A 16393-nucleotide genomic window follows, 5' to 3' on the forward strand; every position below is an offset into this window, starting at 1 on the left:
GTTTGAGGTTTCTGTTCTTTTCCCCTCTTCCCCTGAGAACCTTGTTTATCAGTCAGTAATTCTGATCAAAAGCTTCACCTTCTCCTACCTTGAAAATCCTTACAATATAATTGTGTTTGGATAGATGAGTATTATATTGTGTTTGGATAGATGAGTATTATAAAGAATGAGAGAGAAAGAGAGAGACAGATATGAAAACTAATAGTTCAAATAATTATCAACTTACATTTTAAAATTTGTTTTTCCCCTAGATTTTGAATATTTCATTTCAGGATCTGGGGGACCCTTATCAAGTTGAAAATTTTAACAGGATTCTCAGAAGATTAATTCGAGTTGAAACCCTCTGGTTAATGGATAATTCACTGCTGGATTTAAGTGCCATAAGGTTGCCAAGGTACCAAGTTACCACATTAAAGTTAAATCTTGAGTATTTGAATATGTATTCCCACTGTCTACACATGTTGTGTCTCACTTTATGTGGTCATATCTTAAAAGTGATACTTTATTCTAAAGTGACTTATAATGGCAAGACCAAAAAGAAAAATTTTATAATAAAATATCAAACTTTAGAGGGGAAAGTCTATTCTTTTTAAAATTAACAGATTTACTGTGAATTGTTAGACAAGTAATTTGTAGTCACAGAACCTGTGAGCAGAAAATCTTTCCATTTTCCTCATGTCATAAACTGGAAATGCAATTCCATTACATATACATTACAGCTATGAACAGTGATTTTTAGTTAACTATATTGAACTGCTTGTGAGAAAAGAATCTATCAAGGTAGTTGATGAGTGTTAGCTTTAAGGTTAAATTCTACTGTAGGGGCAAAGGTTGGTGATCAGATTAGTGACAGAAACAGATTAAAACTTAAAAGAAAATATTGTGGACCCCTTGGTTACCCAAAGATCCCAAACTCCTATTGTTAAAGATACTCTGTTTCTCTGATTGTAGGAGCTGCTCTCTGCTTGACTAGGCAGAATGGGTAGATGGATTGAGCTTTGAGAGGCAATCTGAGATCCTCAAGGTGAATTAGGAGATGAGGAAAATCAAGTCACAGAAAGGAAGAGTAAATTCTAGATCAATTAAGATATATTTCTGATCCTGGACTGAAGAGGGAAACAGCTGGGCAGAAAGGTGTGCCATTATTAGCAATGAATCTAAGTTGGGTACCACCCCACCACCTTCAAAGTCCCTTTGAATCTTTAGATGACTTGCACAGCATTTCAATTTACTTCTGCTCTTTTTCGATAACTAATTTAAAAATATACCCATAAAAATAATTCAAAAGAAACTTTATATTACTACCATAAATTTTAAAAAATAAATATCACTTGATATCAACTTATTTAGTAAATTAGGGGGCAGACTCTCTTCTCACTATTGGGGCTATAATGATAATGCACTATATTTTTCTAATATGCATCGAAATAAAAAGCAACAAAAACATTTTAATGGTCATATATATCCATTTTATACTTTAGAAAAATTGAACTAGAAGATCATTTACCTGACTTGATTCAGATTAATACTTTTGAAATCTTTACTATTTTATGTAAACAAACAAACAAACCCAAGTAAATACCACAATCATTAAAAGAAAAGAGCCATTTTCAGATGCATCCTCTGGGCCTTCATTTTCTTTAGAAATAGGACTTAAAAATTTAAAATTTACAAATTTAATTCAAACTTTGCAACTTCCAAATTGACATATCAAAGAAGAAAAATATTGATGTCTCCCTATCATAGCCTCCTACCCACTCCTTGCCAGAAGGTTTGTGTCAGTGCCCACTAGATTTGTGTCAACCCCTCATCATATCCTACTGCTTAGGCCATCTGTGATGGGGAGATGCTGAGAGACGGAAATAAGAGGTTGAACACTGAAAAGTAAGAGCCTGACTGGTAATTAAAGAGAGAGCAGCTCAGTGTGGGTGGCCCATGCCTGTAATCCCAGCAAATCAGGAGGCCAAGACAGGAGGATCACAAGTTCAAAGCCAGTCTTAGCAATTTAGCGAGGCCCTAAGCAATTTAGCAGGACACTGACTCAAAATTAAAAAATAAATAAATAACAAGGTCCAGGGATGTGGCTCAGTGGTAAAGTGTCCCTGAGTTCAATCCCTGGTACCAAAAAATAAAAAATAAAAACAAAAACAAACAAACAAATAAAAAACGGAGATTTCAGCAGGAACTGCTTGAGCTAGGTTTCAGTTAGAAATTGTCCAGTGCTAAAGCACTCCTAAGGACTGTTATCTGGAAAGGGCACAGGTCAAAAAGTAATCAGATAATTAGAAATGTACAAAATCTTATGGAGAGAAACTGGAAGAAAATAAGGAAAAGGAAAATAATATATTTGAAAAAATGACAAAATCTGGGTGAGTTCAAACTGAATTAACTTTTTAATACTCTCTGGATATAGCCCCATTTTTACCATTAGCAATTATTCTTTACCAAATGTCATGTGGAGTCCAGGGACCATAAATAAGTACTCTGTGTTTCTCTCATGGTATTACATCTCAATGTATACATAAAGAAACTTCTCCTTAAGGCAAGGTGCCAGTGATAGATTTTGAATTATTTTCTCCATTTGCACAGTCTTGTACAATTATGGTTGTAAGGCAAAAATAATGTGAAACATTATCTATCAGGAAAACGTATTGAATTTAAATGCCTAACACACTTTTCTTCCCCTAAGGGTACTTTTTAGTTTTCTTTTATATAAAAAGCCTCTTTTTTCTGATTTTAAATGCATTTTCTCAATATTGGAATTTTTTAAGTACAGAAAAAGTAGAAAGAAAAAATAATAATTTCATTACTTTGGGGCAGTATCCTTCACAAGTTATTTTTTTAGGTACATTTTTGCATTGAGGAGAGTATATGGAATTATTAATTCAGGACAAATGGAGAATCTACCATGGGCTAAATACTGTGCTAAACACTCAGTATGTACATTGGAAAAGAAAACAGGTTCCTGGGCTCAGCAAGCTGATGGTCTCCAGTATCCTGCTTGTTTTCTTGTAATATTTATTATGGACATTTCTGATTATTTTTAGCCACGTTTGTAGGAATCGTCACTGTCTCTCTCTTATGGGGTCATGGTCTAGGCAAAGCAGGCTAATCCTGTGTAAGATTTGGTGGTTAGCCATCTTGTAAGAGATAAGTAACAAGACATTTATATTTTGTATCCAGCTGCAGAACTTTAAATCTGAACAGAAACTATCTCACGTCTTTCAAACAACTGCCAAAGATACCTCAGATACAGCATTTATCCCTGGCTGAAAACCACATTGAGACCCTAGCTGGACTCCCCAGTTTACGGTGCACTCCATTAGAATCCCTTATACTCAAGAGGAACCCTTGTGAGTTTCACCAAAATTACAGGAAACGGTAATGCCTTAAAGTCACATTTTGCATTTCATTAAATATTATACTTTTAGTCATATTTTATATGATTGCCTTCTTGCATAAATTCACTTAGCAATATTTATCATATTTACTATATGTTGAACGCTTCATGCTTCCAATACCACCTAAAGAACTTTGAACTGATATTTTTCTGTTTTGAATCTTTAATACATTTCTCTTTTTGTTAATTTATGATGATTGTGCAGATTTTAGGCTCCTCTTGTAATGCAACTACATACACAAAAGATGTTTCATTTTAGGTTTCCAATTTTTATACATTTTCTCTCATATATATATATGGGTTTCACTGAGTTGCTTAGTGCCTTGTTGTTGCTGAGGCTATTTTTGAACTTGTAATCCTCTTGTCTCAACCTCCTGAGACACTGGAAATATAGACATGCACCACCGTGCAGGGCTCATATCTTTAATGGCTATTATGTCTTTTAAATTTTTTTCTAAAAATAGATTCCTATCAAGTTCTATGTGACAATCTTATAAATTCTTTATCCTCTGATTTAATTTTCACACATTCGGTCCACAAGGGCACATTATGAAAATACAAAGAAATAATGTTTCAATCTACTGCAGTGGCTGAAAAAAACTCAAAAACCTACCAAGAAGAAAATATTTTTATTACCTTGTCAGTATTGGGAACATTCTTAATAGGAGAGAAATAACCTCAGGTTGTGCACCAAGTAAAATGTTCACTTATTTATCTTCAGCTAATTCTTAGCACCACTATCAGTGTACTTATGAGAATTAAAAGACTAAAACAAGCAACTGAATTCTACATCTGAAACTACTCCAATATGACTGCAGGTCATGTGGCCTCTCAGGGGAATGTCCTGCAAAGAGTTCTATCATCTCTTGGATCTGTCTATTCCATTCCTGGAACCTAGTCCTTCATCTATATCCGGTTTCAACAGAAGATATAGTTCTTACTATCCTCCTTTCTCATGCTGCTATTTGTCCATGACAGCATCTATATTCCAGAAGCTTATATAATGTTAGACTCTTCAGCTCCTGATGTAAAATGAAAAATTGTCAAAATAAAAATTCTAATCTCTGTTGCTGCTATATAAATCTCATTACTGCAGTGGTCTCCCTTATGACTGTAGTCTGAAAGCAAAATTTCTTGTCTGTGATCATAAATTCTCAAATTGTTTTTACATAACAGTGAAAACTGGCAGCTTAGTTGCTTTAATATTGAACTAATATTTAACCATAATATTTTGAAGTTTAAAATTATGTTTCCTGCAGTTAGAGGAGGTTTAGCAGGACATGTCAACATCATTCATAAGAAAGCACATTCCTGGTCATAAGGATAATTTAGGAGTATTGTATTTCAGTTTTGTTAATTTATTTGTGGAATTTTACAAAGCATTCTGGTCCCAACACAGTCACTTGCCTCCCTTCAAAAAATGCCTTACAATAATAGTATTAAGATTGTCTGAAATCTGATATGCCCTGAGGTCTCACTATAATTCTGTCTTCAGAATTCATGATGTGGTAAAAAGTTATTGGAAAAGGAGGAATAAAATGAGGTTTTCCTATTTCCCCAGTATTAACTCCATTGGATTGGGTCCAAGATGGATGTATACTGACTTCTAGACTGTGAAAAGACAGGTTGTGTTGACTTAGGTAGTACTGCTTTGAACAGAAAAAATATGGTCATTGTGAAGTCTCTGAGTAAAGAACTCCAGCATCCACTCATGATGAGAAGCTATACTGAAATTTGAAGTTCATTCCAAATTTGGGTTCAGCACCAAGCCATTAGCCCATATTAAGAAGATCATGACAGAATTCATTCTGTTACTGGGTGTCAGTGCTAAGGATCTGGGCCACACCTTCAATGATCCTTTTACACCACACTCAGGATCATTTAAAATATAGCTTTTCTTGATCGTTTTCTCCTAGAATTGTGATTGTCTTTCCCTTCGTCTTTCTTTTTAGATCCTCCAGTAAGAAGATAGCACAATTCAAAAGAGAAAAGACTTAATGTAGAGCTTATAGTCTCAGTAGGTAAAGGCTAGCCCCATTTCCTGGAACATCCAGGAGTCCATGTAATATTATTTCATCAGAGCATGAGTTTTAAAAATAAGAATCATTAGGAGTTCCTGCCAGTGAATCTGACCACTGGAACCTGCAGATGTAGACATTAATGTTTGCTGTGTCACCATCAGGTTTCATGATCTTATATATATGTTAATTAAAATGGGGAATAAAAATCAACCTTGTAGGATTGCTGTGAGAATTAAATGAGATAAAGTGTAGAAAAGAGTTAGCATACTGTCTTTATTTTATTTTTTATGTGGTGCTGAGAATCAAACCCAGTGCCTCACACATGCTAGGCAAGCACTCTACCACTAAGCCACACCCCAGCCCCAGTGGGGGTTTTTAAGAAGTTCAGCACCATCATTGGCCAGACTTCTGATGAAAGGTTTCAGTATCTTCAGTCCAGCAACCAAATGCCAAAGAGTCCTCTGGCCTGATCCCTCAGAAATCCCAGTTCTAGGAAAACCATCCACATGAAAGAAAATGCTGCTTTGTAACATGCTATGTATGTGACCACTGTTTGAACAAGTGTCCAAAGGATCTCTTCCTTAACTTGGATGTGACTCTCTAAATTTGAAATATAAACTTCAAGGGTGCTCTCCACCAAGAGAAAATAACTCAGCACAATATAATTACTGACCCCCACTTTTATACCTCTCAGCCGTCACTAAAACAACATGGGTTTATTTCTCTCTCCCTCAAAACTTTTAACTCTATAATGGGCACATTTATCATGATTTCATTTTTTTTTCTTTTATGGTTAGTGGGCTAAATATACTCATTGATTTTTTTTTCTTTATAGGACTTTATAAAAACTAGGATGACATTCTCTTATAAAAACAGATTGTATGCAGTCCATTTTCTGATCAATACTTACCATCTGCTGAAAGATCTATTAGATCCATGAAAGGGCAAACTATGGCAAGCTCATCAGCTCAATGTACATGAATAATACTTTCATTCAACTCCATTGCAAAGATAAGGAAAACAGAACAAAATGATAGTCACCTTTTTTATAACAACAGGCAAAGTCCATTCATTTATAAAGAATAAGTGAAATAGAATGCTTTTGTTCAATATAGTTACTTTTTTCCCCCTAACTTTTACTTTAGAGTATTCTCCTGTTTGCCAAACTTAAAAATGCTGGATGGGATCTCGAAGCTACCAGAAGATTGTTCACCACCAGAACGTCATATTTTTTCAAAATTATGTATTGTATCCTAATGCAATGTCTGTAGAAGAAAGCAATCACTATTGTTGCTAAAAGCTAATGAACACAGGATTAACTATTGAAGTTATGTATATATAACACATATACACATATGTAACTTCTCAAAAATGCAGTGGGAAAATTTTTTCTGTGAAGGACTTGATAGTAAATGTTTTAGCCTTTGTTGACCCATGTGGCCTCGATCACAATTCACCTCAATCTCTGTAGTCAAAAGCAGCCATAGGCAATATGTAAATGTATAGATGTAGCTATGTCCCAATAAAACTTTATTTACAAAAAAGTGGAAAAGTATAGTTTACTATCTCTGCTATAAATTTTAAGGTCCTGTGGTTGGTTTCCCTACTGTTTTCCAATATCCACTTGTCTTCCCTGGAAGAGGTGTATATTTCACCTATTCCTTGAAGTTTGAGATGTCAATCAACTTGTTCTGACCATTGAAATATAAGTGGATGTGATATATTTGCATGCAAAAACTCTGAGAATCAGTTTTTTGCTTATCACACTTTCTTTCCTTCTGCCATGCCAGTGGGCAAATTACCTGATAAAGGCTCCTCCATCCCCATAGGACTTGCAGTGATGAAGAGAAGAGCCACAGTCGACCTATGGAAGATGTGTATAGCAAGAGAGACGGATCTGTATTATCCACCTCTAGGATTTCATGATTTTGCAGCACAGCATCTTCTTTCCTAACACAGTTCCATAAATTTAGGGACTGCATGTTCCATACCTGGTTCCATGATGCAACACCTTCCTCAGTAGCATAATAAGCATTCAAAATGTTGAGAGAATGGATAAATAACTATTGTAGGAAACTATTAATAGTGGGCAGAATTACTAACTAGGCTACAACTGTAAGAGTTTAGGTGAGATGTATTTAAAACCTTAATGAAATCAACAGTATTAGAAATAGTTTTATGAGGGCATGAAAAATTGGGAGAATTGTGACAGCCAACAATTTACTGCTCAAGCTAGTTAGAATTGGGTTTTCTGTTATTTATGAGTAAAAACATTCTGACAAGATAAACCCTGGGTTTCATATATGGAAGATAAGAGGTGCTGAATGGCTATATTTAGCTCTAAGGAAGAAGAGCTAGGCTCACTGGTAAGGTTTTCAGGATGTATATCATAGCCTATGTTGAGGTTGCCATCTCTTGTTCTAATCTTCAGAGATACAGGTTCTGTGGGCACTGTGGCCAGAGGGGAATGGGGAGAGAAAGGCCTAAGAATTTAAACATCAGACCTAAAATTTATTTTCTCTGCTCACTGTAGTTGTGGCAGCTCCAGAAATCACCAGTGGTAACATGTCCAATAATGGCATTGCTATCATTTCAAATATATTTGCTCACTAGACCTTCATAATATTTTTTTGCATCATCTGAAATGCCAAGAGATCTGAGCTACTCTTTACTATGGCCTTAGCAGGCATTCAGTATAAATATACATTGATTTTTATCAGCCATAAAGCTATATTCATGGAAATTTTGTGGATAGGTAACAAAGATGGCAGACTTCAGCCACATGTAAAAGTAAACAAAACTACATCAAGCTCCATTTCTAAAACTTAGTTACCTCCAGTTACATCTGAAATATTCAGTTCTTCTTCAATACACTGGGGGTAAAAAAAATAGGCATAAAAGAAATGTCCTCATGTCACTTAGAATTTCATGTCAAATTTTCTGTTGTAATCTCATTCTTTTCCTGAAAGGCATGTGTGCATGTACTTGATTATCCAGACGGCTCAGTTCAAAACAGTTTCAGGGATTAAATAATGTAGGCAGTACAATTTTCTGAGAGAAGCCGAATGCATATAACTCCTTTGTTAGAAAATAATTTCAGTGACAGCTCATTCAGTGCATAAAGAAAACTTACATATCATCTAGTTTTAGCTTTTCTCTGGTATGAGATATAAGCATACATATCCAGTGCATGCTTAAATCGACTCCACAACATTCAGTGAGGCATTTGCCAGTTCATGTTTGAACAAATTGAGTTATTAGACACACCCAACAAAATTATTTTTGATCCATCTTAGCTTAGGAAATTCTTACTATGCCATGCTTATATCTTGCCCTTTGCAACTTCCAAAAAAATGATTCAAATTTATCAAATTATTATAATCAATTCTATCTTGTACAGAATTTTCTTAGCTTCTAGATTCTTAAAAGTACCCTGATATTTTTGTCTTTTATTACAGTGGATATGCAAAGAGACAAACTAGGATTCTGTGGGGTGAGGAGAATGAAGAAGGCTAGAGAGATAATAACTAGAAAGAATCAAAGCAAGAAAAAAAAAATTTTCTTCTAGTCCTTTATGCATCCAAAGTGGAAGATTCCTGAAAATGAATCTCCTGCATCAAGCTTTTAAAATTAAGTTAGCAAGCTTCTTTTTCAATTCTTTTAGAAGTCATCTACTTTCAATTATTATTTCTTTCCAGAATAGAACAATTATAACTAAATGCTTATCATTACACTACCAAAATGTGTTAATGGATGCCCATCTTTTTACAAGCTAATTGCAATCATGAAACAAAATTTCTAATTAGTTTTAGTGCTTTGGAGCAGATGCACCGATATTTGAATGATGCAGGTGTATATTTGCTTATCTGTTTTTCTTTCCTCTCTCATCAAAAGAAATATTCTATGAGTTCCACTTAGAATTTCTAAAAGGTCATACCCAAACCTACAATACTATATCAAAATCATAGTGAAATCTTTTTATAAAAAAAATCTTTGTTTTCTCAAACTGTCAGTGTCTTTGAGCTATGCATATTTAATGATGTTTTTCACTTTATTATTATTTTATAGTTATTTTTGGCAATGTCTACTCAAATGCAAGGGCCTTCAAGGGAAGAATCATCTTAATTTCTCCTCTACCATTCAAAGAACTAAGTGTTCTCAGTGAATATTGAGTGGATAAGTAAATTTTGAGTATATCTTCCTTGAGATCAGATTTCTAGAGCTGGAAACAAAATTTAAATTTATCTCATAAACCTAAATAAATAAAAGTTATAGGGATGAAAAATTATTTTTTTGAAAACCAAAAATTTCACTGAGTTATGAACTCTGTGGGGCAGAAGTTACTACAGCTTTGAGATTGCTCTGAACTTCTTTTCTACTTCCTTCCCATGACCAAATTAGACTAGTTCTGCTCTTTCCCCAGCACCCAAGGAGAGAAGGCACAACTGCTTGGATACTGATGAAAGAAAGACAGGCAGAGTTTCCATGGGTGGGTTTTTCCTGATTCTTTCCTTCCATACTTGGAAAATGTTAAGGGCATCAGCTTTCTCGATGCCTTTCTGTCTCTGTCTGGCTCTCTCTCTCTCTCTCTTTCTCTCTCTCCTTCTCTCATTCACATACATTTTGTATCAGTCTCCTACACAGAAGAAATCTTCATACTCTTCTTAGAATGTTTGTGACAGGTGATCTAGGCTGACTTCATGCTGAGTAAATGGAGTAAGATTGTTAAATTTCTTCTCTGCTTGTTTGATTCCGTGTTTTCTCAAGCTGGCTGATGTAGCTTTTGCTTTATAGGAGTGGTCATTTCTAAATGTCAGGTCTGAGCTGAGTGGAATGGCAGACACTCATATGTATGAGTTCTATTAAATTTACTCAGAATAATTTACCAGACTTTGTTGATGGGTTGGGAGGCCGATATCTAATTATCTAATTTTTAATAAAATGTTATTTTGTGTAACTGTTATTTTCATTTTCATTTATCTCTTTCCAAAGAACCATGGGAGGTATTTTTTTTCTGTAAAAATATTCTGCTATTCCTAAAAACTGTAGCCCAAATTTATCTTAATAGTATGCTAATATCATCATCCTCTCAATATAAGAGTGAGGCATGTGCTTGCACACAACACAGAAATATGCTCAGAGTTCCATATTAAACATCAACATGAACTTGACCTATGTCATAATCTCTGTAAACAATAAAACAATATCTTGAGTAAATCTTATGAACAGCAATCATACAAATTCTCAACCTATTGACAATATGGTTATGCTTAGGTAAGAGACATTGCCTATACATATTGCATAATGTGAAAAGCTAATGCCAGCAAACGCTTATACTCAAATGAAGGATAAAAATAAGGAACTAATATGAATTTATACTTATTCTCAAACAGAACTATCAAATTTAAGCAAATAGTTGTGTATTAGTCTGAATTATTTAAAGGAATTATTCTCCCCCACTCCCCAGTGTCTTAAAATGAAAACAAATTCCAAAGCAACTGATCACTAGGTAAAATTATTTAAGCTACCTTTCAAGTGAATTTACATCAGGTATTCATAGGTATATTGCCCATTATTTTTTAGAAGTAAAACTCATTTTGATGAAAAATTGTTTTTAAATGTTCATTTAACTTCTTTTTTTCCAGCACACACCTGTTCAATGATTAAATGAATTTTCTCTGCTTTTAAAACCATTATCTATCCAAAACACATTTTTAAAAAGCATTGTGCCTTTTTCTCTTAGTAAATTATCATGGATAAACATAGAAAATGTCCTGCTGGTGAGAGGCAATAAATTTGTAAAGAGAAAATTAATCTTACTCTGCATAATTGTTCACACAGTCTAAACATTTGAGAAGGCACATGCACATCCCTACCTGCTTTGACTTAACTCTTGCCATACTTTACTCTCCCCAGCTTTTTCTTCAACACAAAAAGAGACCATGTAATCTAGACCTGGTTTACTGGGTGTAAATCTTCAATCAGAGCTAGACTACATAGTGATATTCCTGGGGTAACTAACCTTTTTGTAGCAGATACAATATTCAAGACCCTGCATTAGCATTTTTAGATACTGGATTGTCATATATGTAACTTCTCTCCCACACCCTATTTTTAAAAATCCTAGCAGTAAATAAAACGTGTGAGGATGTTTATACCATCCCTCCTGTGGCTGTCTCCAGGGATTTCTTTGCATTTTGACCTTCCTGTCACCTGGGAGCAGATAGTTTTTCTTGAGTTTTGACTAGGACAGAGTGGAAAGAAGAGTGGAAAGGAGGTAGGTTTGCTATCAGCACCATCAGGTATACTACCAGGTTTGATGTTAATTTTATGTATAAATTAGGCTGGGCCACAGTGCCCAAAGATTTGGTCAAATACTACTCTAAATATTTCTGTGAAATTTTTTTATGAGATTAACATTTAAATCAGTGGACTAGGAGTAAAATAGACAGTCAGTCCTTCATTATGTGGTCAATCCTCATCCCATAGGATGAAGACCTGAACAGAATAGAACTACCCCTTCCCGCAACCAGCATACGGAATTTTGCCCACAAACAAACTTCAAACTACAACTGTCACATCCACTCTTCCCCAGGTCTCTAACCTGCCCACCCACAGAAACCAGAAACTGGATTTATCAGCCCCTGTAATGGCATGAAGCAATTCATTTAAATAATTTTCCTCCTTCTCGTCCCTCCCCCTCCCCCCACCTTTTTGTTTTGTTTTGTTTTTAGAATCCTAATTCATCAGGTAACCACACCAAGATGTGCATATACTGTTTGCTTTTAGTTTTCTGAGTCGTCTACCTTCCAATACAGGAAAGTGGGCATCGTTGTTGTTGTTTTTATCCTCATGTCTGTGAGTTTGAAAATGACTCTTTTAACACATCCTTTAATCTTTTCTGTGATTCATTTATACTCCATGTCTGAATCCAGTGGTCTCTGGATTTTGGTACTTAAAAGAAAGATTTTGGAATTCAGAAAAACCTTTTCTTGGTGTCACACGCCTGTAGTCCCAGCAGCTTGGGAGGCTGAGTCAGGAGGATCAAGAGTTCAAAGCCAACCTCAGCAATGGTGAGGAGCTAAGCGACTCAGTGAGACCCTGTTTCTAAGTAAAATACAAAATAGGTAAGGGGTGGCTCAGTGGTTGAGTGCCCCTGAGATCAATCCCTAATACCTCCCCTCCTCCCAAAAAAGGAAAGAAAAATCTTTTCTCCCAAGTGGCTACTCCTTGCCACTATAAACCTAGCTTTTAAACTCAGATTCTATTTGCTATTGACTTTTAAAAGTCTGTTTTAAAAAATCAAAGCTGAACAATGACTCTTTTGTCTTGGTTTTATCTACCATACCCCAAAGCAATGCATGTTTCTGCATCAATGTTTAGAGAGCAAAACCAAAAAGAATCATGAAAAATATTTTCAAAATTCATCAGCTAGTATTCGTAAATAGTTTTATTCTTCGTGAAATGGTATAAAATGGGATTTAAAATGGGATTTCCAGCCCTGCCTTCACGTTAAGATGATCTCTGGGGAGATTTTAAAATGATCAATGGCTTAGCCCTACCCCCAAGATATTCTGACTTGGTTGATCCAGGGTGAGATTCAGGTGTCACTGTTTTTGCTAAGCAAACTCAGGTGATTTTAACTTGCAACCAGGTATAAATTCCGTTGGTGTAGAGAAAAAGACACTGGCCTGGGCTCTGCTGCCTGGTTTCGCCATAAGGTAGTTGTGAGATCCAGAAGGACGCACTTCACCAATTTGGATTCAGTTTGCTTATATGAAAAAGGTGAAGCTGAGCTTCAAGGTCTTCAAAGAATTTTCCCAAACAAATATTCTGTAAACCGACCAGTGTGAGAACTAATAGGGCAACTGTTTCAGTGACTGATAATACACACATATGTATGTGTATGTATGTATGTATGTATGTATATGTGTGTGTGTGATATATATCTATCTATCTCTCTCTCTCTATATATATATATCTCATATATGGTAAATGAAAGGACCCAGTTGTCCTTTTGATGTGATGGTCTTTTCCTTTGCAGACTATAGAACTGTTTAGGCACCAATGTTAACTTAGGAGCTGGGCCACATGCAGTTACACACTTCAGTTGCTGGCTAAGCTCAGCGAGATAAACCTCAAATATTTTCTATATGTGTCTCTGAAAGTGGAAAAACTAGCCATCTCTCACTAGTGCTGCATGCTTTGGTCTGAATGTTCTTCAACAGTCAGGTTGAAACTTAATTGCTACAGCAATAATATTAAGAGGTGAAGTATTTTAAGAGGCAATTAATTTATGGATGGGATTGGGGCCTGTATAAGGAATTGGCAAATGGGCTCTCTCTGTGTCATGTAAGGACACAGAAAAAAGGCCCTCACCAGACAGCAAATGCCAGCACCTTGATCTGAGATTTCCCACCTTCCAAAACCGTGAGAGAAATTTCTATTATTTATAAATTACTCAGTCTCAGGCACTTTGTCATAGTAGTACAAATGGACTAGAACAGAGCAGTTTGCAAAATGTAAACTATGTAGAAAGAATTTCAAGTGGTTCATTAAATAACACTGAATCACATGAGTATAAGTTCCTTTCTTTTTAATTGTCTTATTTCTTTTGGTCGGTCAAGAATAAAATCTCAGTTTAGTTCCACAGCATCTTTATTGCATTGCTAATACTTGCTAATGTATTTTAAGAGCAAGTAAATATCAGACTTAAAAGCTCAAATAGGCAATGGCATTCAACTAATATTTAATGGCAATGTTATATTTTCACTATTTTAAATAGAATGTAGGTTTCCATTTAAACAGAGATATAGAGCTTCCATTTAAATAGTTTTATTTAAATAAAAAGACTGTCAAATTGACATTCAGATGAAATTATTAGAAAAAGACTTATTTGGGATAGGTGCATGAGAATCAGAACTTAATTGGACTGACTTCTTAAATAAACATTACAAGCATTAAAAGATAAAAAAAAAAGGCTAAACTACTTGGGGGTTGAAATATTTTGTCATTGACCTATATGTAAAGTTAGGGACAATAGTGTCTATTCAGATGCATGAAAAAGAGATGTTGATATGTTGGATCTTATTATTCTACCATATTAGTGATTATATTGATTGTAAAGAAATTATATATCCCAATTGAAAGGCTAAACATTTTTAAAAAGGATCCCACTACATATATGGTTATAAAAAACACATTTTAGATACAAACAGACAAGTAAGTAGAAAAATATATGATATCACTGAAATAACTGGGTGAAGTTTTTTTCTGTTTAGGTTAATTGCTATAAGCACATATACCTGAATAGTGTAGGAATGTGAATGCAGGGTAAATGACCGACTAAATATCTTACCAACAAATGGAATAAAAGTAAACTATATCCAATAAAAATGGACTGTCTCTCTCTCTCTCTCTCTCTCTCTCTCTCTCTCTCTCTCACACACACACACACACACACACACACACACACACAAGAGGTTTACAAACAAGCAGTAAACTAAAAAGCAGGAATGGCTATACAAACATTGGGAAAACAGACTTTGAGTTAAAAATTGGTACTGAAGATAAAGAATGACCTTTTATAATGACAAGAGAATCAGTCCATCAGGACCTATATTAGTAAATGATTTTTGTGTTGTTTTTAAAGAGTTACATTTTCTGATATTACCTATCTAGTAATATGTAATTGCTTATTTTCCAAGCATTCAATTATTTTTACTTTGATTGTTATTATTGTTTTTGGTACTGGGGATTTAACCCAGGGGTACTTAACCAGTGAGCCACATTCCCAGCCATTTATATTTTTTTTTAATTTTGAGACTAAGTTGCTTAGGGCCTTGCTAAGTTGCTGAAGCTGTCTTTCAATTTGCAATCCTCCTGCCTCAGCCCCCTGAGCCACTGGGATTACAAGTGTGTGCTACTATGCCTAACTCACTTCAATTGTTTATAGTACATGTAGGTCCTAAGTGAATTTCTAGTATTTTGTCATGGCATTTATTGGCTTATACCCCAGCATCTAGGCACAATCCCTGATTTGTACACAGCCTGGGAGGCTCAGAAAAGACAATCTGAATCTCATTTGTTCCTTAGGACAAAAAGCAATAGACAGGAGAAAGCCCTCGCTGGGCCCCCAACAACAAGCTCTGTAAAGAGGGAAAGAGCGTCATGATAAGCCAGATTCAGCAGTAGTCTATGGCAGGGAAACTGCAGCAGGCCTGCAGCGGGTGGGTGGAGCATCAGGGTCTGTGTTCATCACAGATATGTCAATCTGTGAGCAATGAGCTCACAGCTGAGCAAATTCCTATCAGAGGTAAGAGAGATGCACTGGAAAATATTCAAACTAAAGTTGAGATGAGTCTCCTTGAGGAACCCACAAAAGAGATCTTAAGAAGACTTTAGAAATGTCAAGAAAGGTCTAAAAACTTATACAAATTCCAAAAAAGGATATTTCCCACTGAGAACTACTGATGGATCTAGCAGTTTTAGAAGTATAGTACAAGATAAACACATAAGAAAAATTTAGAGAGCCTATTACTATGAAGTTATGCATTGCATATACTATTTAAAACATTATTTCTTAGCCAGGCATGGTGGTCTATGTCTGTAATCCTAGTGGTTCGGAAGGCTGAGGCAGAAGGATCTCAAGTTGAAAGCTAGCCTCAGAAACTTATGGAGGCCCTAAGCAAGCTTGATCCTGTCTCAAAAAAAGCAAGGACTGGAAATATGGATTTGTGGTAAAACGCCTCTGAGTTCAGTTCCTGTTATTAAAAAAATTACTTCTTATATTTTGGTATGTTCTTTACAACTTGCCCATAAAGAAACATATTATGTGGTTCAGGAACCTGAAACTCAGAGAGGTTGGAGTGTCTTTACTGAGATTGCTCTGCTAGTTATTGGAACTGGCCCAAACCAGGTCTATGTCTACTAATGATGTTCCTATATCATCTCCAGTCCTCAAGGTTTCAGT

This window comes from Marmota monax, unplaced genomic scaffold (genome assembly GCF_021218885.2).
Source record: "Marmota monax isolate L192 unplaced genomic scaffold, Marmota_monax_Labrador192_F-V1.1 WCK01_AAM20220418_F8-fsc00110, whole genome shotgun sequence".
Taxonomy (NCBI): Eukaryota; Metazoa; Chordata; class Mammalia; order Rodentia; family Sciuridae; genus Marmota; species Marmota monax.